The following is a 21,198-nucleotide window of genomic DNA, read 5'->3' as shown; positions in this document are numbered from 1 at the left end:
CTTAAGACTAAAAGGGAATGCATGATAAGAAGAATCTTTACTTAGAAACTCTGTTCTTTACCTTTTTCACACTATGAAACAGCTTTGTATTCAACTTCAACACTGTTTAAGAGCAAGACATCTTGTTTTTAACCAAATTGAATAACTTACAATATCCTAAGAAAACACATATTTCAAGTGAAACGAGTTTATAGAGGGGTGAAACAAGTTGTTTGTAATATGACCAATTAAAGTAATTGCAACTCTGTTTGTACACCTCTAACCACAAAGAAACAGGGCTTCTATGCATTGTAATCAGCTTATACACCGTTTCAGAGCAAGACATCTTGTTTTTAATCAAACTGAATAACTTACAATATCCTAAGAAAACACATATTTCAAGTGAAAAGAGTTTATCCAGGGGAGAACAAGTTGTTTTAACATGGTTCTAATTTGACACTTGAAAGTAATTGCAACTCTGTTTTTACACCTCTAACCACAAAGAAACAGGGCTTCTATGCATTGTAATCAGCTTATACACTGTTTCAGAGCAAGAGATTGTGTTTTAGACTAAAAGAGACTGCATTATAAGAAGAATCTTTACTTTGAAACTCTGTTCTTTACCTTTTCACACTAAGAAACAGCTTTGTATTCAACTTAAACACTGTTTCAGGGCAAGAGATTGTGTTTTAGACTAAAAGGGAATGCATTATAAGAAGAATCTTTACTTTGAAACTCTGTTCTTTACCTTTTTCACACTATGAAACAGCTTTGTATTCAACTTAAACACTGTTGCAGGGCAAGAGATTGTGTTTTAGACTAAAAGGGAATGCATTATAAGAAGAATCTTTACTTTGAAACTCTGTTCTTTACCTTTTTAGTACTATGAAAAAGCTTTATATTCATCTTAAACACTGTTTCAGGGCAAGATATTGCGTTTTAGACTAAAAGAGACTGCATTATAAGAAGAATCTTTACTTTGAAACTCTGTTCTTTACCTTTTTCACACTATGAAACAGCTTTGTATTCAACTTAAACACTGTTGCAGGGCAAGAGATTGTGTTTTAGGCTAAAAGGGAATGCATTATAAGAAGAATCTTTACTTTGAAACTCTGTTCTTTACCTTTTTCACATTATGAAACAGCTTTGTATTCACCTTAAACACTGTTTCAGGGCAAGAGATTGTGTTTTAGGCTAAAAGGGAATGCATTATAAGAAGAATCTTTACTTTGAAACTCTGTTCTTTACCTTTTTAATACTATGAAACAGCTTTGTATTCACCTTAAACACTGTTTCAGGGCAAGAGATTGTGCTTAAGACTAAAAGGGAATGCATGATAAGAAGAATCTTTACTTTGAAACTCTGTTCTTTACCTTTTTCACACTATGAAACAGCTTTGTAGTCACCTTAAACACTGTTTCAGGGCAAGATATTGTGCTTAAGACTAAAAGGGAATGCATGATAAGAAGAATCTTTACTTTGAAACTGTTCTTTACTTTTTTCACACTATGAAACAGCTTTGTATTCAACTTAAACACTGTTTCAGGGCAAGAGATTGTGTTTTAGACTAAAAGGGAATGCATTATAAGAAGATTCTTTACTTAGAAACTCTGTTCTTTACCTTTTTCACACTATGAAACAGCTTTGTATTCAACTTCAACACTGTTTCAGAGCAAGACATCTTGTTTTTAATCAAACTGAATAACTTACAATATCCTAAGAAAACACATATTTCAAGTGAAAAGAGTTTATCCAGGGGAGAACAAGTTGTTTTAACATGGTTCTAATTTGACACTTGAAAGTAATTGCAACTCTGTTTTTACACCTCTAACCACAAGGAGGCAACGTTTCCACGCATTAAAATTGGCTTATACATAGTTTCAGAGCAAGAAATATTGTTTTTAACCAAACTGAACAACTTACAATATCCTAAGAAAACACATATTTCAATTGAAAAGAGTTTATAGAGGGGTGAAACAAGTTGTTTGTAATATGACCAATTAAAGTAATTGCAACTCTGTTTGTACACCTCTAACCACAAAGAAACAGGGCTTCTATGCATTGTAATCAGCTTATACACTGTTTCAGAGCAAGAGATTGTGTTTTAGACTAAAAGAGACTGCATTATAAGAAGAATCTTTACTTTGAAACTCTGTTCTTTACCTTTTTCACACTATGAAACAGCTTTGTATTCAACTTAAACACTGTTGCAGGGCAAGAGATTGTGTTTTAGACTAAAAGGGAATGCATTATAAGAAGAATCTTTACTTTGAAACTCTGTTCTTTACCTTTTTAATACTATGAAACAGCTTTATATTCAACTTAAACACTGTTTCAGGGCAAGAGATTGTGTTTTAGACTAAAAGAGACTGCATTATAAGAAGAATCTTTACTTTGAAACTCTGTTCTTTACCTTTTTCACACTATGAAACAGCTTTGTATTCAACTTAAACACTGTTGCAGGGCAAGAGATTGTGTTTTAGACTAAAAGGGAATGCATTATAAGAAGAATCTTTACTTTGAAACTCTGTTCTTTACCTTTTTCACATTATGAAACAGCTTTGTATTCACCTTAAACACTGTTTCAGGGCAAGAGATTGTGTTTTAGACTAAAAGAGACTGCATTATAAGAAGAATCTTTACTTTGAAACTCTGTTCTTTACCTTTTTCACACTATGAAACAGCTTTGTATTCACCTTACACACTGTTGCAGGGCAAGAGATTGTGTTTTAGACTAAAAGGGAATGCATTATAAGAAGATTCTTTACTTAGAAACTCTGTTCTTTACCTTTTTCACACTATGAAACAGCTTTGTATTCAACTTCAACACTGTTTCAGAGCAAGACATCTTGTTTTTAACCAAATTGAATAACTTACAATATCCTAAGAAAACACATATTTCAAGTGAAATGAGTTTATAGAGGGGTGAAACAAGTTGTTTGTAATATGACCAATTAAAGTAATTGCAACTCTGTTTGTACACCTCTAACCACAAAGAAACAGGGCTTCTATGCATTGTAATCAGCTTATACACCGTTTCAGAGCAAGACATCTTGTTTTTAATCAAACTGAATAACTTACAATATCCTAAGAAAACACATATTTCAAGTGAAAAGAGTTTATCCAGGGGAGAACAAGTTGTTTTAACATGGTTCTAATTTGACACTTGAAAGTAATTGCAACTCTGTTTTTACACCTCTAACCACAAGGAGGCAACGTTTCCACGCATTAAAATTGGCTTATACATAGTTTCAGAGCAAGAAATATTGTTTTTAACCAAACTGAACAACTTACAATATCCTAAGAAAACACATATTTCAATTGAAAAGAGTTTATAGAGGGGTGAAACAAGTTGTTTGTAATATGACCAATTAAAGTAATTGCAACTCTGTTTGTACACCTCTAACCACAAAGAAACAGGGCTTCTATGCATTGTAATCAGCTGATACACTGTTTCAGAGCAAGAGATTGTGTTTTAGACTAAAAGAGACTGCATTATAAGAAGAATCTTTACTTTGAAACTCTGTTCTTTACCTTTTTCACACTATGAAACAGCTTTGTATTCAACTTCAACACTGTTTAAGAGCAAGACATCTTGTTTTTAACCAAATTGAATAACTTACAATATCCTAAGAAAACACATATTTCAAGTGAAACGAGTTTATAGAGGGGTGAAACAAGTTGTTTGTAATATGACCAATTAAAGTAATTGCAACTCTGTTTGTACACCTCTAACCACAAAGAAACAGGGCTTCTATGCATTGTAATCAGCTTATACACCGTTTCAGAGCAAGACATCTTGTTTTTAATCAAACTGAATAACTTACAATATCCTAAGAAAACACATATTTCAAGTGAAAAGAGTTTATCCAGGGGAGAACAAGTTGTTTTAACATGGTTCTAATTTGACACTTGAAAGTAATTGCAACTCTGTTTTTACACCTCTAACCACAAAGAAACAGGGCTTCTATGCATTGTAATCAGCTTATACACTGTTTCAGAGCAAGAGATTGTGTTTTAGACTAAAAGAGACTGCATTATAAGAAGAATCTTTACTTTGAAACTCTGTTCTTTACCTTTTCACACTAAGAAACAGCTTTGTATTCAACTTAAACACTGTTTCAGGGCAAGAGATTGTGTTTTAGACTAAAAGGGAATGCATTATAAGAAGAATCTTTACTTTGAAACTCTGTTCTTTACCTTTTTCACACTATGAAACAGCTTTGTATTCAACTTAAACACTGTTGCAGGGCAAGAGATTGTGTTTTAGACTAAAAGGGAATGCATTATAAGAAGAATCTTTACTTTGAAACTCTGTTCTTTACCTTTTTAGTACTATGAAACAGCTTTATATTCAACTTAAACACTGTTTCAGGGCAAGATATTGTGTTTTAGACTAAAAGAGACTGCATTATAAGAAGAATCTTTACTTTGAAACTCTGTTCTTTACCTTTTTCACACTATGAAACAGCTTTGTATTCAACTTAAACACTGTTGCAGGGCAAGAGATTGTGTTTTAGGCTAAAAGGGAATGCATTATAAGAAGAATCTTTACTTTGAAACTCTGTTCTTTACCTTTTTCACATTATGAAACAGCTTTGTATTCACCTTAAACACTGTTTCAGGGCAAGAGATTGTGTTTTAGGCTAAAAGGGAATGCATTATAAGAAGAATCTTTACTTTGAAACTCTGTTCTATACCTTTTTCACACTATGAAACAGCTTTGTATTCACCTTACACACTGTTGCAGGGCAAGAGATTGTGTTTTAGACTAAAAGGCAATGCATTATAAGAAGAATCTTTACTTTGAAACTCTGTTCTTTACCTTTTTAATACTATGAAACAGCTTTGTATTCACCTTAAACACTGTTTCAGGGCAAGAGATTGTGTTTTAGACTAAAAGAGACTGCATTATAAGAATAATCTTTACTTTGAAACTCTGTTCTATACCTTTTTCACACTATGAAACAGCTTTGTATTCACCTTACACACTGTTGCAGGGCAAGAGATTGTGTTTTAGACTAAAAGGGAATGCATTATAAGAAGATTCTTTACTTAGAAACTCTGTTCTTTACCTTTTTCACACTATGAAACAGCTTTGTATTCAACTTCAACACTGTTTCAGAGCAAGACATCTTGTTTTTAACCAAATTGAATAACTTACAATATCCTAAGAAAACACATATTTCAAGTGAAATGAGTTTATAGAGGGGTGAAACAAGTTGTTTGTAATATGACCAATTAAAGTAATTGCAACTCTGTTTGTACACCTCTAACCACAAAGAAACAGGGCTTCTATGCATTGTAATCAGCTTATACACCGTTTCAGAGCAAGACATCTTGTTTTTAATCAAACTGAATAACTTACAATATCCTAAGAAAACACATATTTCAAGTGAAAAGAGTTTATCCAGGGGAGAACAAGTTGTTTTAACATGGTTCTAATTTGACACTTGAAAGTAATTGCAACTCTGTTTTTACACCTCTAACCACAAGGAGGCAACGTTTCCACGCATTAAAATTGGCTTATACATAGTTTCAGAGCAAGAAATATTGTTTTTAACCAAACTGAACAACTTACAATATCCTAAGAAAACACATATTTCAATTGAAAAGAGTTTATAGAGGGGTGAAACAAGTTGTTTGTAATATGACCAATTAAAGTAATTGCAACTCTGTTTGTACACCTCTAACCACAAAGAAACAGGGCTTCTATGCATTGTAATCAGCTGATACACTGTTTCAGAGCAAGAGATTGTGTTTTAGACTAAAAGAGACTGCATTATAAGAAGAATCTTTACTTTGAAACTCTGTTCTTTACCTTTTTCACACTATGAAACAGCTTTGTATTCAACTTCAACACTGTTTAAGAGCAAGACATCTTGTTTTTAACCAAATTGAATAACTTACAATATCCTAAGAAAACACATATTTCAAGTGAAACGAGTTTATAGAGGGGTGAAACAAGTTGTTTGTAATATGACCAATTAAAGTAATTGCAACTCTGTTTGTACACCTCTAACCACAAAGAAACAGGGCTTCTATGCATTGTAATCAGCTTATACACCGTTTCAGAGCAAGACATCTTGTTTTTAATCAAACTGAATAACTTACAATATCCTAAGAAAACACATATTTCAAGTGAAAAGAGTTTATCCAGGGGAGAACAAGTTGTTTTAACATGGTTCTAATTTGACACTTGAAAGTAATTGCAACTCTGTTTTTACACCTCTAACCACAAAGAAACAGGGCTTCTATGCATTGTAATCAGCTTATACACTGTTTCAGAGCAAGAGATTGTGTTTTAGACTAAAAGAGACTGCATTATAAGAAGAATCTTTACTTTGAAACTCTGTTCTTTACCTTTTCACACTAAGAAACAGCTTTGTATTCAACTTAAACACTGTTTCAGGGCAAGAGATTGTGTTTTAGACTAAAAGGGAATGCATTATAAGAAGAATCTTTACTTTGAAACTCTGTTCTTTACCTTTTTCACACTATGAAACAGCTTTGTATTCAACTTAAACACTGTTGCAGGGCAAGAGATTGTGTTTTAGACTAAAAGGGAATGCATTATAAGAAGAATCTTTACTTTGAAACTCTGTTCTTTACCTTTTTAGTACTATGAAAAAGCTTTATATTCATCTTAAACACTGTTTTAGGGCAAGATATTGCGTTTTAGACTAAAAGAGACTGCATTATAAGAAGAATCTTTACTTTGAAACTCTGTTCTTTACCTTTTTCACACTATGAAACAGCTTTGTATTCAACTTAAACACTGTTGCAGGGCAAGAGATTGTGTTTTAGGCTAAAAGGGAATGCATTATAAGAAGAATCTTTACTTTGAAACTCTGTTCTTTACCTTTTTCACATTATGAAACAGCTTTGTATTCACCTTAAACACTGTTTCAGGGCAAGAGATTGTGTTTTAGGCTAAAAGGGAATGCATTATAAGAAGAATCTTTACTTTGAAACTCTGTTCTTTACCTTTTTAATACTATGAAACAGCTTTGTATTCACCTTAAACACTGTTTCAGGGCAAGAGATTGTGCTTAAGACTAAAAGGGAATGCATGATAAGAAGAATCTTTACTTTGAAACTCTGTTCTTTACCTTTTTCACACTATGAAACAGCTTTGTAGTCACCTTAAACACTGTTTCAGGGCAAGATATTGTGCTTAAGACTAAAAGGGAATGCATGATAAGAAGAATCTTTACTTTGAAACTGTTCTTTACTTTTTTCACACTATGAAACAGCTTTGTATTCAACTTAAACACTGTTTCAGGGCAAGAGATTGTGTTTTAGACTAAAAGGGAATGCATTATAAGAAGATTCTTTACTTAGAAACTCTGTTCTTTACCTTTTTCACACTATGAAACAGCTTTGTATTCAACTTCAACACTGTTTCAGAGCAAGACATCTTGTTTTTAATCAAACTGAATAACTTACAATATCCTAAGAAAACACATATTTCAAGTGAAAAGAGTTTATCCAGGGGAGAACAAGTTGTTTTAACATGGTTCTAATTTGACACTTGAAAGTAATTGCAACTCTGTTTTTACACCTCTAACCACAAGGAGGCAACGTTTCCACGCATTAAAATTGGCTTATACATAGTTTCAGAGCAAGAAATATTGTTTTTAACCAAACTGAACAACTTACAATATCCTAAGAAAACACATATTTCAATTGAAAAGAGTTTATAGAGGGGTGAAACAAGTTGTTTGTAATATGACCAATTAAAGTAATTGCAACTCTGTTTGTACACCTCTAACCACAAAGAAACAGGGCTTCTATGCATTGTAATCAGCTTATACACTGTTTCAGAGCAAGAGATTGTGTTTTAGACTAAAAGAGACTGCATTATAAGAAGAATCTTTACTTTGAAACTCTGTTCTTTACCTTTTTCACACTATGAAACAGCTTTGTATTCAACTTAAACACTGTTGCAGGGCAAGAGATTGTGTTTTAGACTAAAAGGGAATGCATTATAAGAAGAATCTTTACTTTGAAACTCTGTTCTTTACCTTTTTAATACTATGAAACAGCTTTATATTCAACTTAAACACTGTTTCAGGGCAAGAGATTGTGTTTTAGACTAAAAGAGACTGCATTATAAGAAGAATCTTTACTTTGAAACTCTGTTCTTTACCTTTTTCACACTATGAAACAGCTTTGTATTCAACTTAAACACTGTTGCAGGGCAAGAGATTGTGTTTTAGACTAAAAGGGAATGCATTATAAGAAGAATCTTTACTTTGAAACTCTGTTCTTTACCTTTTTCACATTATGAAACAGCTTTGTATTCACCTTAAACACTGTTTCAGGGCAAGAGATTGTGTTTTAGACTAAAAGAGACTGCATTATAAGAAGAATCTTTACTTTGAAACTCTGTTCTTTACCTTTTTCACACTATGAAACAGCTTTGTATTCACCTTACACACTGTTGCAGGGCAAGAGATTGTGTTTTAGACTAAAAGGGAATGCATTATAAGAAGATTCTTTACTTAGAAACTCTGTTCTTTACCTTTTTCACACTATGAAACAGCTTTGTATTCAACTTCAACACTGTTTCAGAGCAAGACATCTTGTTTTTAACCAAATTGAATAACTTACAATATCCTAAGAAAACACATATTTCAAGTGAAATGAGTTTATAGAGGGGTGAAACAAGTTGTTTGTAATATGACCAATTAAAGTAATTGCAACTCTGTTTGTACACCTCTAACCACAAAGAAACAGGGCTTCTATGCATTGTAATCAGCTTATACACCGTTTCAGAGCAAGACATCTTGTTTTTAATCAAACTGAATAACTTACAATATCCTAAGAAAACACATATTTCAAGTGAAAAGAGTTTATCCAGGGGAGAACAAGTTGTTTTAACATGGTTCTAATTTGACACTTGAAAGTAATTGCAACTCTGTTTTTACACCTCTAACCACAAGGAGGCAACGTTTCCACGCATTAAAATTGGCTTATACATAGTTTCAGAGCAAGAAATATTGTTTTTAACCAAACTGAACAACTTACAATATCCTAAGAAAACACATATTTCAATTGAAAAGAGTTTATAGAGGGGTGAAACAAGTTGTTTGTAATATGACCAATTAAAGTAATTGCAACTCTGTTTGTACACCTCTAACCACAAAGAAACAGGGCTTCTATGCATTGTAATCAGCTGATACACTGTTTCAGAGCAAGAGATTGTGTTTTAGACTAAAAGAGACTGCATTATAAGAAGAATCTTTACTTTGAAACTCTGTTCTTTACCTTTTTCACACTATGAAACAGCTTTGTATTCAACTTCAACACTGTTTAAGAGCAAGACATCTTGTTTTTAACCAAATTGAATAACTTACAATATCCTAAGAAAACACATATTTCAAGTGAAACGAGTTTATAGAGGGGTGAAACAAGTTGTTTGTAATATGACCAATTAAAGTAATTGCAACTCTGTTTGTACACCTCTAACCACAAAGAAACAGGGCTTCTATGCATTGTAATCAGCTTATACACCGTTTCAGAGCAAGACATCTTGTTTTTAATCAAACTGAATAACTTACAATATCCTAAGAAAACACATATTTCAAGTGAAAAGAGTTTATCCAGGGGAGAACAAGTTGTTTTAACATGGTTCTAATTTGACACTTGAAAGTAATTGCAACTCTGTTTTTACACCTCTAACCACAAAGAAACAGGGCTTCTATGCATTGTAATCAGCTTATACACTGTTTCAGAGCAAGAGATTGTGTTTTAGACTAAAAGAGACTGCATTATAAGAAGAATCTTTACTTTGAAACTCTGTTCTTTACCTTTTCACACTAAGAAACAGCTTTGTATTCAACTTAAACACTGTTTCAGGGCAAGAGATTGTGTTTTAGACTAAAAGGGAATGCATTATAAGAAGAATCTTTACTTTGAAACTCTGTTCTTTACCTTTTTCACACTATGAAACAGCTTTGTATTCAACTTAAACACTGTTGCAGGGCAAGAGATTGTGTTTTAGACTAAAAGGGAATGCATTATAAGAAGAATCTTTACTTTGAAACTCTGTTCTTTACCTTTTTAGTACTATGAAACAGCTTTATATTCAACTTAAACACTGTTTCAGGGCAAGATATTGTGTTTTAGACTAAAAGAGACTGCATTATAAGAAGAATCTTTACTTTGAAACTCTGTTCTTTACCTTTTTCACACTATGAAACAGCTTTGTATTCAACTTAAACACTGTTGCAGGGCAAGAGATTGTGTTTTAGGCTAAAAGGGAATGCATTATAAGAAGAATCTTTACTTTGAAACTCTGTTCTTTACCTTTTTCACATTATGAAACAGCTTTGTATTCACCTTAAACACTGTTTCAGGGCAAGAGATTGTGTTTTAGGCTAAAAGGGAATGCATTATAAGAAGAATCTTTACTTTGAAACTCTGTTCTATACCTTTTTCACACTATGAAACAGCTTTGTATTCACCTTACACACTGTTGCAGGGCAAGAGATTGTGTTTTAGACTAAAAGGCAATGCATTATAAGAAGAATCTTTACTTTGAAACTCTGTTCTTTACCTTTTTAATACTATGAAACAGCTTTGTATTCACCTTAAACACTGTTTCAGGGCAAGAGATTGTGTTTTAGACTAAAAGAGACTGCATTATAAGAATAATCTTTACTTTGAAACTCTGTTCTATACCTTTTTCACACTATGAAACAGCTTTGTATTCACCTTACACACTGTTGCAGGGCAAGAGATTGTGTTTTAGACTAAAAGGGAATGCATTATAAGAAGATTCTTTACTTAGAAACTCTGTTCTTTACCTTTTTCACACTATGAAACAGCTTTGTATTCAACTTCAACACTGTTTCAGAGCAAGACATCTTGTTTTTAACCAAATTGAATAACTTACAATATCCTAAGAAAACACATATTTCAAGTGAAATGAGTTTATAGAGGGGTGAAACAAGTTGTTTGTAATATGACCAATTAAAGTAATTGCAACTCTGTTTGTACACCTCTAACCACAAAGAAACAGGGCTTCTATGCATTGTAATCAGCTTATACACCGTTTCAGAGCAAGACATCTTGTTTTTAATCAAACTGAATAACTTACAATATCCTAAGAAAACACATATTTCAAGTGAAAAGAGTTTATCCAGGGGAGAACAAGTTGTTTTAACATGGTTCTAATTTGACACTTGAAAGTAATTGCAACTCTGTTTTTACACCTCTAACCACAAGGAGGCAACGTTTCCACGCATTAAAATTGGCTTATACATAGTTTCAGAGCAAGAAATATTGTTTTTAACCAAACTGAACAACTTACAATATCCTAAGAAAACACATATTTCAATTGAAAAGAGTTTATAGAGGGGTGAAACAAGTTGTTTGTAATATGACCAATTAAAGTAATTGCAACTCTGTTTGTACACCTCTAACCACAAAGAAACAGGGCTTCTATGCATTGTAATCAGCTGATACACTGTTTCAGAGCAAGAGATTGTGTTTTAGACTAAAAGAGACTGCATTATAAGAAGAATCTTTACTTTGAAACTCTGTTCTTTACCTTTTTCACACTATGAAACAGCTTTGTATTCAACTTCAACACTGTTTAAGAGCAAGACATCTTGTTTTTAACCAAATTGAATAACTTACAATATCCTAAGAAAACACATATTTCAAGTGAAACGAGTTTATAGAGGGGTGAAACAAGTTGTTTGTAATATGACCAATTAAAGTAATTGCAACTCTGTTTGTACACCTCTAACCACAAAGAAACAGGGCTTCTATGCATTGTAATCAGCTTATACACCGTTTCAGAGCAAGACATCTTGTTTTTAATCAAACTGAATAACTTACAATATCCTAAGAAAACACATATTTCAAGTGAAAAGAGTTTATCCAGGGGAGAACAAGTTGTTTTAACATGGTTCTAATTTGACACTTGAAAGTAATTGCAACTCTGTTTTTACACCTCTAACCACAAAGAAACAGGGCTTCTATGCATTGTAATCAGCTTATACACTGTTTCAGAGCAAGAGATTGTGTTTTAGACTAAAAGAGACTGCATTATAAGAAGAATCTTTACTTTGAAACTCTGTTCTTTACCTTTTCACACTAAGAAACAGCTTTGTATTCAACTTAAACACTGTTTCAGGGCAAGAGATTGTGTTTTAGACTAAAAGGGAATGCATTATAAGAAGAATCTTTACTTTGAAACTCTGTTCTTTACCTTTTTCACACTATGAAACAGCTTTGTATTCAACTTAAACACTGTTGCAGGGCAAGAGATTGTGTTTTAGACTAAAAGGGAATGCATTATAAGAAGAATCTTTACTTTGAAACTCTGTTCTTTACCTTTTTAGTACTATGAAACAGCTTTATATTCAACTTAAACACTGTTTCAGGGCAAGATATTGTGTTTTAGACTAAAAGAGACTGCATTATAAGAAGAATCTTTACTTTGAAACTCTGTTCTTTACCTTTTTCACACTATGAAACAGCTTTGTATTCAACTTAAACACTGTTGCAGGGCAAGAGATTGTGTTTTAGGCTAAAAGGGAATGCATTATAAGAAGAATCTTTACTTTGAAACTCTGTTCTTTACCTTTTTCACATTATGAAACAGCTTTGTATTCACCTTAAACACTGTTTCAGGGCAAGAGATTGTGTTTTAGGCTAAAAGGGAATGCATTATAAGAAGAATCTTTACTTTGAAACTCTGTTCTATACCTTTTTCACACTATGAAACAGCTTTGTATTCACCTTACACACTGTTGCAGGGCAAGAGATTGTGTTTTAGACTAAAAGGCAATGCATTATAAGAAGAATCTTTACTTTGAAACTCTGTTCTTTACCTTTTTAATACTATGAAACAGCTTTGTATTCACCTTAAACACTGTTTCAGGGCAAGAGATTGTGTTTTAGACTAAAAGAGACTGCATTATAAGAATAATCTTTACTTTGAAACTCTGTTCTATACCTTTTTCACACTATGAAACAGCTTTGTATTCACCTTACACACTGTTGCAGGGCAAGAGATTGTGTTTTAGACTAAAAGGGAATGCATTATAAGAAGATTCTTTACTTAGAAACTCTGTTCTTTACCTTTTTCACACTATGAAACAGCTTTGTATTCAACTTCAACACTGTTTCAGAGCAAGACATCTTGTTTTTAACCAAATTGAATAACTTACAATATCCTAAGAAAACACATATTTCAAGTGAAATGAGTTTATAGAGGGGTGAAACAAGTTGTTTGTAATATGACCAATTAAAGTAATTGCAACTCTGTTTGTACACCTCTAACCACAAAGAAACAGGGCTTCTATGCATTGTAATCAGCTTATACACCGTTTCAGAGCAAGACATCTTGTTTTTAATCAAACTGAATAACTTACAATATCCTAAGAAAACACATATTTCAAGTGAAAAGAGTTTATCCAGCGGAGAACAAGTTGTTTTAACATGGTTCTAATTTGACACTTGAAAGTAATTGCAACTCTGTTTTTACACCTCTAACCACAAGGAGGCAACGTTTCCACGCATTAAAATTGGCTTATACATAGTTTCAGAGCAAGAAATATTGTTTTTAACCAAACTGAACAACTTACAATATCCTAAGAAAACACATATTTCAATTGAAAAGAGTTTATAGAGGGGTGAAACAAGTTGTTTGTAATATGACCAATTAAAGTAATTGCAACTCTGTTTGTACACCTCTAACCACAAAGAAACAGGGCTTCTATGCATTGTCATCAGCTGATACACTGTTTCAGAGCAAGAGATTGTGTTTTAGACTAAAAGAGACTGCATTATAAGAAGAATCTTTACTTTGAAACTCTGTTCTTTACCTTTTTCACACTATGAAACAGCTTTGTATTCAACTTCAACACTGTTTAAGAGCAAGACATCTTGTTTTTAACCAAATTGAATAACTTACAATATCCTAAGAAAACACATATTTCAAGTGAAACGAGTTTATAGAGGGGTGAAACAAGTTGTTTGTAATATGACCAATTAAAGTAATTGCAACTCTGTTTGTACACCTCTAACCACAAAGAAACAGGGCTTCTATGCATTGTAATCAGCTTATACACCGTTTCAGAGCAAGACATCTTGTTTTTAATCAAACTGAATAACTTACAATATCCTAAGAAAACACATATTTCAAGTGAAAAGAGTTTATCCAGGGGAGAACAAGTTGTTTTAACATGGTTCTAATTTGACACTTGAAAGTAATTGCAACTCTGTTTTTACACCTCTAACCACAAAGAAACAGGGCTTCTATGCATTGTAATCAGCTTATACACTGTTTCAGAGAAAGAGATTGTGTTTTAGACTAAAAGAGACTGCATTATAAGAAGAATCTTTACTTTGAAACTCTGTTCTTTACCTTTTCACACTAAGAAACAGCTTTGTATTCAACTTAAACACTGTTTCAGGGCAAGAGATTGTGTTTTAGACTAAAAGGGAATGCATTATAAGAAGAATCTTTACTTTGAAACTCTGTTCTTTACCTTTTTAGTACTATGAAACAGCTTTATATTCAACTTAAACACTGTTTCAGGGCAAGATATTGTGTTTTAGACTAAAAGAGACTGCATTATAAGAAGAATCTTTACTTTGAAACTCTGTTCTTTACCTTTTTCACACTATGAAACAGCTTTGTATTCAACTTAAACACTGTTGCAGGGCAAGAGATTGTGTTTTAGGCTAAAAGGGAATGCATTATAAGAAGAATCTTTACTTTGAAACTGTGTTCTTTACCTTTTTCACATTATGAAACAGCTTTGTATTCACCTTAAACACTGTTTCAGGGCAAGAGATTGTGTTTTAGGCTAAAAGGGAATGCATTATAAGAAGAATCTTTACTTTGAAACTCTGTTCTATACCTTTTTCACACTATGAAACAGCTTTGTATTCACCTTACACACTGTTGCAGGGCAAGAGATTGTGTTTTAGACTAAAAGGCAATGCATTATAAGAAGAATCTTTACTTTGAAACTCTGTTCTTTACCTTTTTCACACTATGAAACAGCTTTGTAGTCACCTTAAACACTGTTTCAGGGCAAGATATTGTGCTTAAGACTAAAAGGGAATGCATGATAAGAAGAATCTTTACTTTGAAACTGTTCTTTACTTTTTTCACACTATGAAACAGCTTTGTATTCAACTTCAACACTGTTTCAGAGCAAGACATCTTGTTTTTAACCAAATTGAATAACTTACAATATCCTAAGAAAACACATATTTCAAGTGAAATGAGTTTATAGAGGGGTGAAACAAGTTGTTTGTAATATGACCAATTAAAGTAATTGCAACTCTGTTTGTACACCTCTAACCACAAAGAAACAGGGCTTCTATGCATTGTAATCAGCTTATACACCGTTTCAGAGCAAGACATCTTGTTTTTAATCAAACTGAATAACTTACAATATCCTAAGAAAACACATATTTCAAGTGAAAAGAGTTTATCCAGGGGAGAACAAGTTGTTTTAACATGGTTCTAATTTGACACTTGAAAGTAATTGCAACTCTGTTTTTACACCTCTAACCACAAGGAGGCAACGTTTCCACGCATTAAAATTGTCTTATACATAGTTTCAGAGCAAGAAATATTGTTTTTAACCAAACTGAACAACTTACAATATCCTAAGAAAACACATATTTCAATTGAAAAGAGTTTATAGAGGGGTGAAACAAGTTGTTTGTAATATGACCAATTAAAGTAATTGCAACTCTGTTTGTACACCTCTAACCACAAAGAAACAGGGCTTCTATGCATTGTAATCAGCTTATACACTGTTTCAGAGCAAGAGATTGTGTTTTAGACTAAAAGAGACTGCATTATAAGAAGAATCTTTACTTTGAAACTCTGTTCTTTACCTTTTTCACACTATGAAACGGCTTTGTATTCAACTTAAACACTGTTGCAGGGCAAGAGATTGTGTTTTAGACTAAAAGGGAATGCATTATAAGAAGAATCTTTACTTTGAAACTCTGTTCTTTACCTTTTTAGTACTATGAAACAGCTTTATATTCAACTTAAACACTGTTTCAGGGCAAGATATTGTGTTTTAGACTAAAAGAGACTGCATTATAAGAAGAATCTTTACTTTGAAACTCTGTTCTTTACCTTTTTCACACTATGAAACAGCTTTGTATTCAACTTAAACACTGTTGCAGGGCAAGAGATTGTGTTTTAGGCTAAAAGGGAATGCATTATAAGAAGAATCTTTACTTTGAAACTCTGTTCTTTCCCTTTTTCACATTATGAAACAGCTTTGTATTCACCTTAAACACTGTTTCAGGGCAAGAGATTGTGTTTTAGGCTAAAAGGGAATGCATTATAAGAAGAATCTTTACTTTGAAACTCTGTTCTATACCTTTTTCACACTATGAAACAGCTTTGTATTCACCTTACACACTGTTGCAGGGCAAGAGATTGTGTTTTAGACTAAAAGGCAATGCATTTTAAGAAGAATCTTTACTTTGAAACTCTGTTCTTTACCTTTTTAATACTATGAAACAGCTTTGTATTCACCTTAAACACTGTTTCAGGGCAAGAGATTGTGTTTTAGACTAAAAGAGACTGCATTATAAGAATAATCTTTACTTTGAAACTCTGTTCTATACCTTTTTCACACTATGAAACAGCTTTGTATTCACCTTACACACTGTTGCAGGGCAAGAGATTGTGTTTTAGACTAAAAGGGAATGCATTATAAGAAGATTCTTTACTTAGAAACTCTGTTCTTTACCTTTTTCACACTATGAAACAGCTTTGTATTCAACTTCAACACTGTTTCAGAGCAAGACATCTTGTTTTTAACCAAATTGAATAACTTACAATATCCTAAGAAAACACATATTTCAAGTGAAATGAGTTTATAGAGGGGTGAAACAAGTTGTTTGTAATATGACCAATTAAAGTAATTGCAACTCTGTTTGTACACCTCTAACCACAAAGAAACAGGGCTTCTATGCATTGTAATCAGCTTATACACCGTTTCAGAGCAAGACATCTTGTTTTTAATCAAACTGAATAACTTACAATATCCTAAGAAAACACATATTTCAAGTGAAAAGAGTTTATCCAGGGGAGAACAAGTTGTTTTAACATGGTTCTAATTTGACACTTGAAAGTAATTGCAACTCTGTTTTTACACCTCTAACCACAAGGAGGCAACGTTTCCACGCATTAAAATTGGCTTATACATAGTTTCAGAGCAAGAAATATTGTTTTTAACCAAACTGAACAACTTACAATATCCTAAGAAAACACATATTTCAATTGAAAAGAGTTTATAGAGGGGTGAAACAAGTTGTTTGTAATATGACCAATTAAAGTAATTGCAACTCTGTTTGTACACCTCTAACCACAAAGAAACAGGGCTTCTATGCATTGTAATCAGCTGATACACTGTTTCAGAGCAAGAGATTGTGTTTTAGACTAAAAGAGACTGCATTATAAGAAGAATCTTTACTTTGAAACTCTGTTCTTTACCTTTTTCACACTATGAAACAGCTTTGTATTCAACTTCAACACTGTTTAAGAGCAAGACATCTTGTTTTTAACCAAATTGAATAACTTACAATATCCTAAGAAAACACATATTTCAAGTGAAACGAGTTTATAGAGGGGTGAAACAAGTTGTTTGTAATATGACCAATTAAAGTAATTGCAACTCTGTTTGTACACCTCTAACCACAAAGAAACAGGGCTTCTATGCATTGTAATCAGCTTATACACCGTTTCAGAGCAAGACATCTTGTTTTTAATCAAACTGAATAACTTACAATATCCTAAGAAAACACATATTTCAAGTGAAAAGAGTTTATCCAGGGGAGAACAAGTTGTTTTAACATGGTTCTAATTTGACACTTGAAAGTAATTGCAACTCTGTTTTTACACCTCTAACCACAAAGAAACAGGGCTTCTATGCATTGTAATCAGCTTATACACTGTTTCAGAGCAAGAGATTGTGTTTTAGACTAAAAGAGACTGCATTATAAGAAGAATCTTTACTTTGAAACTCTGTTCTTTACCTTTTCACACTAAGAAACAGCTTTGTATTCAACTTAAACACTGTTTCAGGGCAAGAGATTGTGTTTTAGACTAAAAGGGAATGCATTATAAGAAGAATCTTTACTTTGAAACTCTGTTCTTTACCTTTTTCACACTATGAAACAGCTTTGTATTCAACTTAAACACTGTTGCAGGGCAAGAGATTGTGTTTTAGGCTAAAAGGGAATGCATTATAAGAAGAATCTTTACTTTGAAACTCTGTTCTTTACCTTTTTCACACTATGAAACAGCTTTATATTCAACTTAAACACTGTTTCAGGGCAAGAGATTGTGTTTTAGACTAAAAGAGACTGCATTATAAGAATAATCTTTACTTTGAAACTCTGTTCTATACCTTTTTCACACTATGAAACAGCTTTGTATTCACCTTACACACTGTTGCAGGGCAAGAGATTGTGTTTTAGACTAAAAGGCAATGCATTATAAGAAGAATCTTTACTTTGAAACTCTGTTCTTTACCTTTTTCACACTATGAAACATCTTTGTAGTCACCTTAAACACTGTTTCAGGGCAAGATATTGTGCTTAAGACTAAAAGGGAATGCATGATAAGAAGAATCTTTACTTTGAAACTGTTCTTTACTTTTTTCACACTATGAAACAGCTTTGTATTCAACTTAAACACTGTTTCAGGGCAAGAGATTGTGTTTTAGACTAAAAGGGAATGCATTATAAGAAGAATCTTTACTTAGAAACTCTGTTCTTTACCTTTTTCACACTATGAAACAGCTTTGTATTCAACTTCAACACTGTTTCAGAGCAAGACATCTTGTTTTTAACCAAATTGAATAACTTACAATATCCTAAGAAAACACATATTTCAAGTGAAATGAGTTTATAGAGGGGTGAAACAAGTTGTTTGTAATATGACCAATTAAAGTAATTGCAACTCTGTTTGTACACCTCTAACCACAAAGAAACAGGGCTTCTATGCATTGTAATCAGCTTATACACCGTTTCAGAGCAAGACATCTTGTTTTTAATCAAACTGAATAACTTACAATATCCTAAGAAAACACATATTTCAAGTGAAAAGAGTTTATCCAGGGGAGAACAAGTTGTTTTAACATGGTTCTAATTTGACACTTGAAAGTAATTGCAACTCTGTTTTTACACCTCTAACCACAAGGAGGCAACGTTTCCACGCATTAAAATTGGCTTATACATAGTTTCAGAGCAAGAAATATTGTTTTTAACCAAACTGAACAACTTACAATATCCTAAGAAAACACATATTTCAATTGAAAAGAGTTTATAGAGGGGTGAAACAAGTTGTTTGTAATATGACCAATTAAAGTAATTGCAACTCTGTTTGTACACCTCTAACCACAAAGAAACAGGGCTTCTATGCATTGTAATCAGCTTATACACTGTTTCAGAGCAAGAGATTGTGTTTTAGACTAAAAGAGACTGCATTATAAGAAGAATCTTTACTTTGAAGCTCTGTTCTTTACCTTTTCACACTAAGAAACAGCTTTGTATTCAACTTAAACACTGTTTCAGGGCAAGAGATTGTGTTTTAGACTAAAAGGGAATGCATTATAAGAAGAATCTTTACTTTGAAACTCTGTTCTTTACCTTTTTCACACTATGAAACAGCTTTATATTCAACTTAAACACTGTTTCAGGGCAAGAGATTGTGTTTTAGACTAAAAGAGACTGCATTATAAGAAGAATCTTTACTTAGAAACTCTGTTCTTTACCTTTTTCACACAATGAAACAGCTTTGTATTCAACTTAAACACTGTTTCAGGGCAAGAGATTGTGTTTTAGACTAAAAGGGAATGCATTATAAGAAGAATCTTTACTTAGAAACTCTGTTCTTTACCTTTTTCACACTATGAAACAGCTTTGTATTCAACTTCAACACTGTTTCAGAGCAAGACATCTTGTTTTTAACCAAATTGAATAACTTACAATATCCTAAGAAAACACATATTTCAAGTGAAATGAGTTTATAGAGGGGTGAAACAAGTTGTTTGTAATATGACCAATTAAAGTAATTGCAACTCTGTTTGTACACCTCTAACCACAAAGAAACAGGGCTTCTATGCATTGTAATCAGCTTATACACCGTTTCAGAGCAAGACATCTTGTTTTTAATCAAACTGAATAACTTACAATATCCTAAGAAAACACATATTTCAAGTGAAAAGAGTTTATCCAGGGGAGAACAAGTTGTTTTAACATGGTTCTAATTTGACACTTGAAAGTAATTGCAACTCTGTTTTTACACCTCTAACCACAAGGAGGCAACGTTTCCACGCATTAAAATTGGCTTATACATAGTTTCAGAGCAAGAAATATTGTTTTTAACCAAACTGAACAACTTACAATATCCTAAGAAAACACATATTTCAATTGAAAAGAGTTTATAGAGGGGTGAAACAAGTTGTTTGTAATATGACCAATTAAAGTAATTGCAACTCTGTTTGTACACCTCTAACCACAAAGAAACAGGGCTTCTATGCATTGTAATCAGCTTATACACTGTTTCAGAGCAAGAGATTGTGTTTTAGACTAAAAGAGACTGCATTATAAGAAGAATCTTTACTTTGAAGCTCTGTTCTTTACCTTTTCACACTAAGAAACAGCTTTGTATTCAACTTAAACACTGTTTCAGGGCAAGAGATTGTGTTTTAGACTAAAAGGGAATGCATTATAAGAAGAATCTTTACTTTGAAACTCTGTTCTTTACCTTTTTCACACTATGAAACAGCTTTATATTCAACTTAAACACTGTTTCAGGGCAAGAGATTGTGTTTTAGACTAAAAGAGACTGCATTATAAGAAGAATCTTTACTTAGAAACTCTGTTCTTTACCTTTTTCACACAATGAAACAGCTTTGTATTCAACTTAAACACTGTTTCAGGGCAAGAGATTGTGTTTTAGACTAAAAGGGAATGCATTATAAGAAGAATCTTTACTTTGAAACTCTGTTCTTTACCTTTTTCACACTATGAAACAGCTTTGTATTCACCTTAAACACTGTTTCAGGGCAAGAGATTGTGCTTTAGACTAAAAGGGAATGCATGATAAGAAGAATCTTTACTTTGAAACTCTGTTCTTTACCTTTTTCACACTATGAAACAGCTTTGTATTCAACTTAAACACTGTTGCAGGGCAAGAGATTG

This window comes from Electrophorus electricus, chromosome 4, assembly GCF_041902795.1.
Source record: "Electrophorus electricus isolate QZ-2024a chromosome 4, ASM4190279v1, whole genome shotgun sequence".
Lineage (NCBI taxonomy): Eukaryota > Metazoa > Chordata > Actinopteri > Gymnotiformes > Gymnotidae > Electrophorus > Electrophorus electricus.
The sequence above is the reverse complement of the archived record's forward strand: the minus strand, read 5'-3'. Positions refer to the sequence as shown.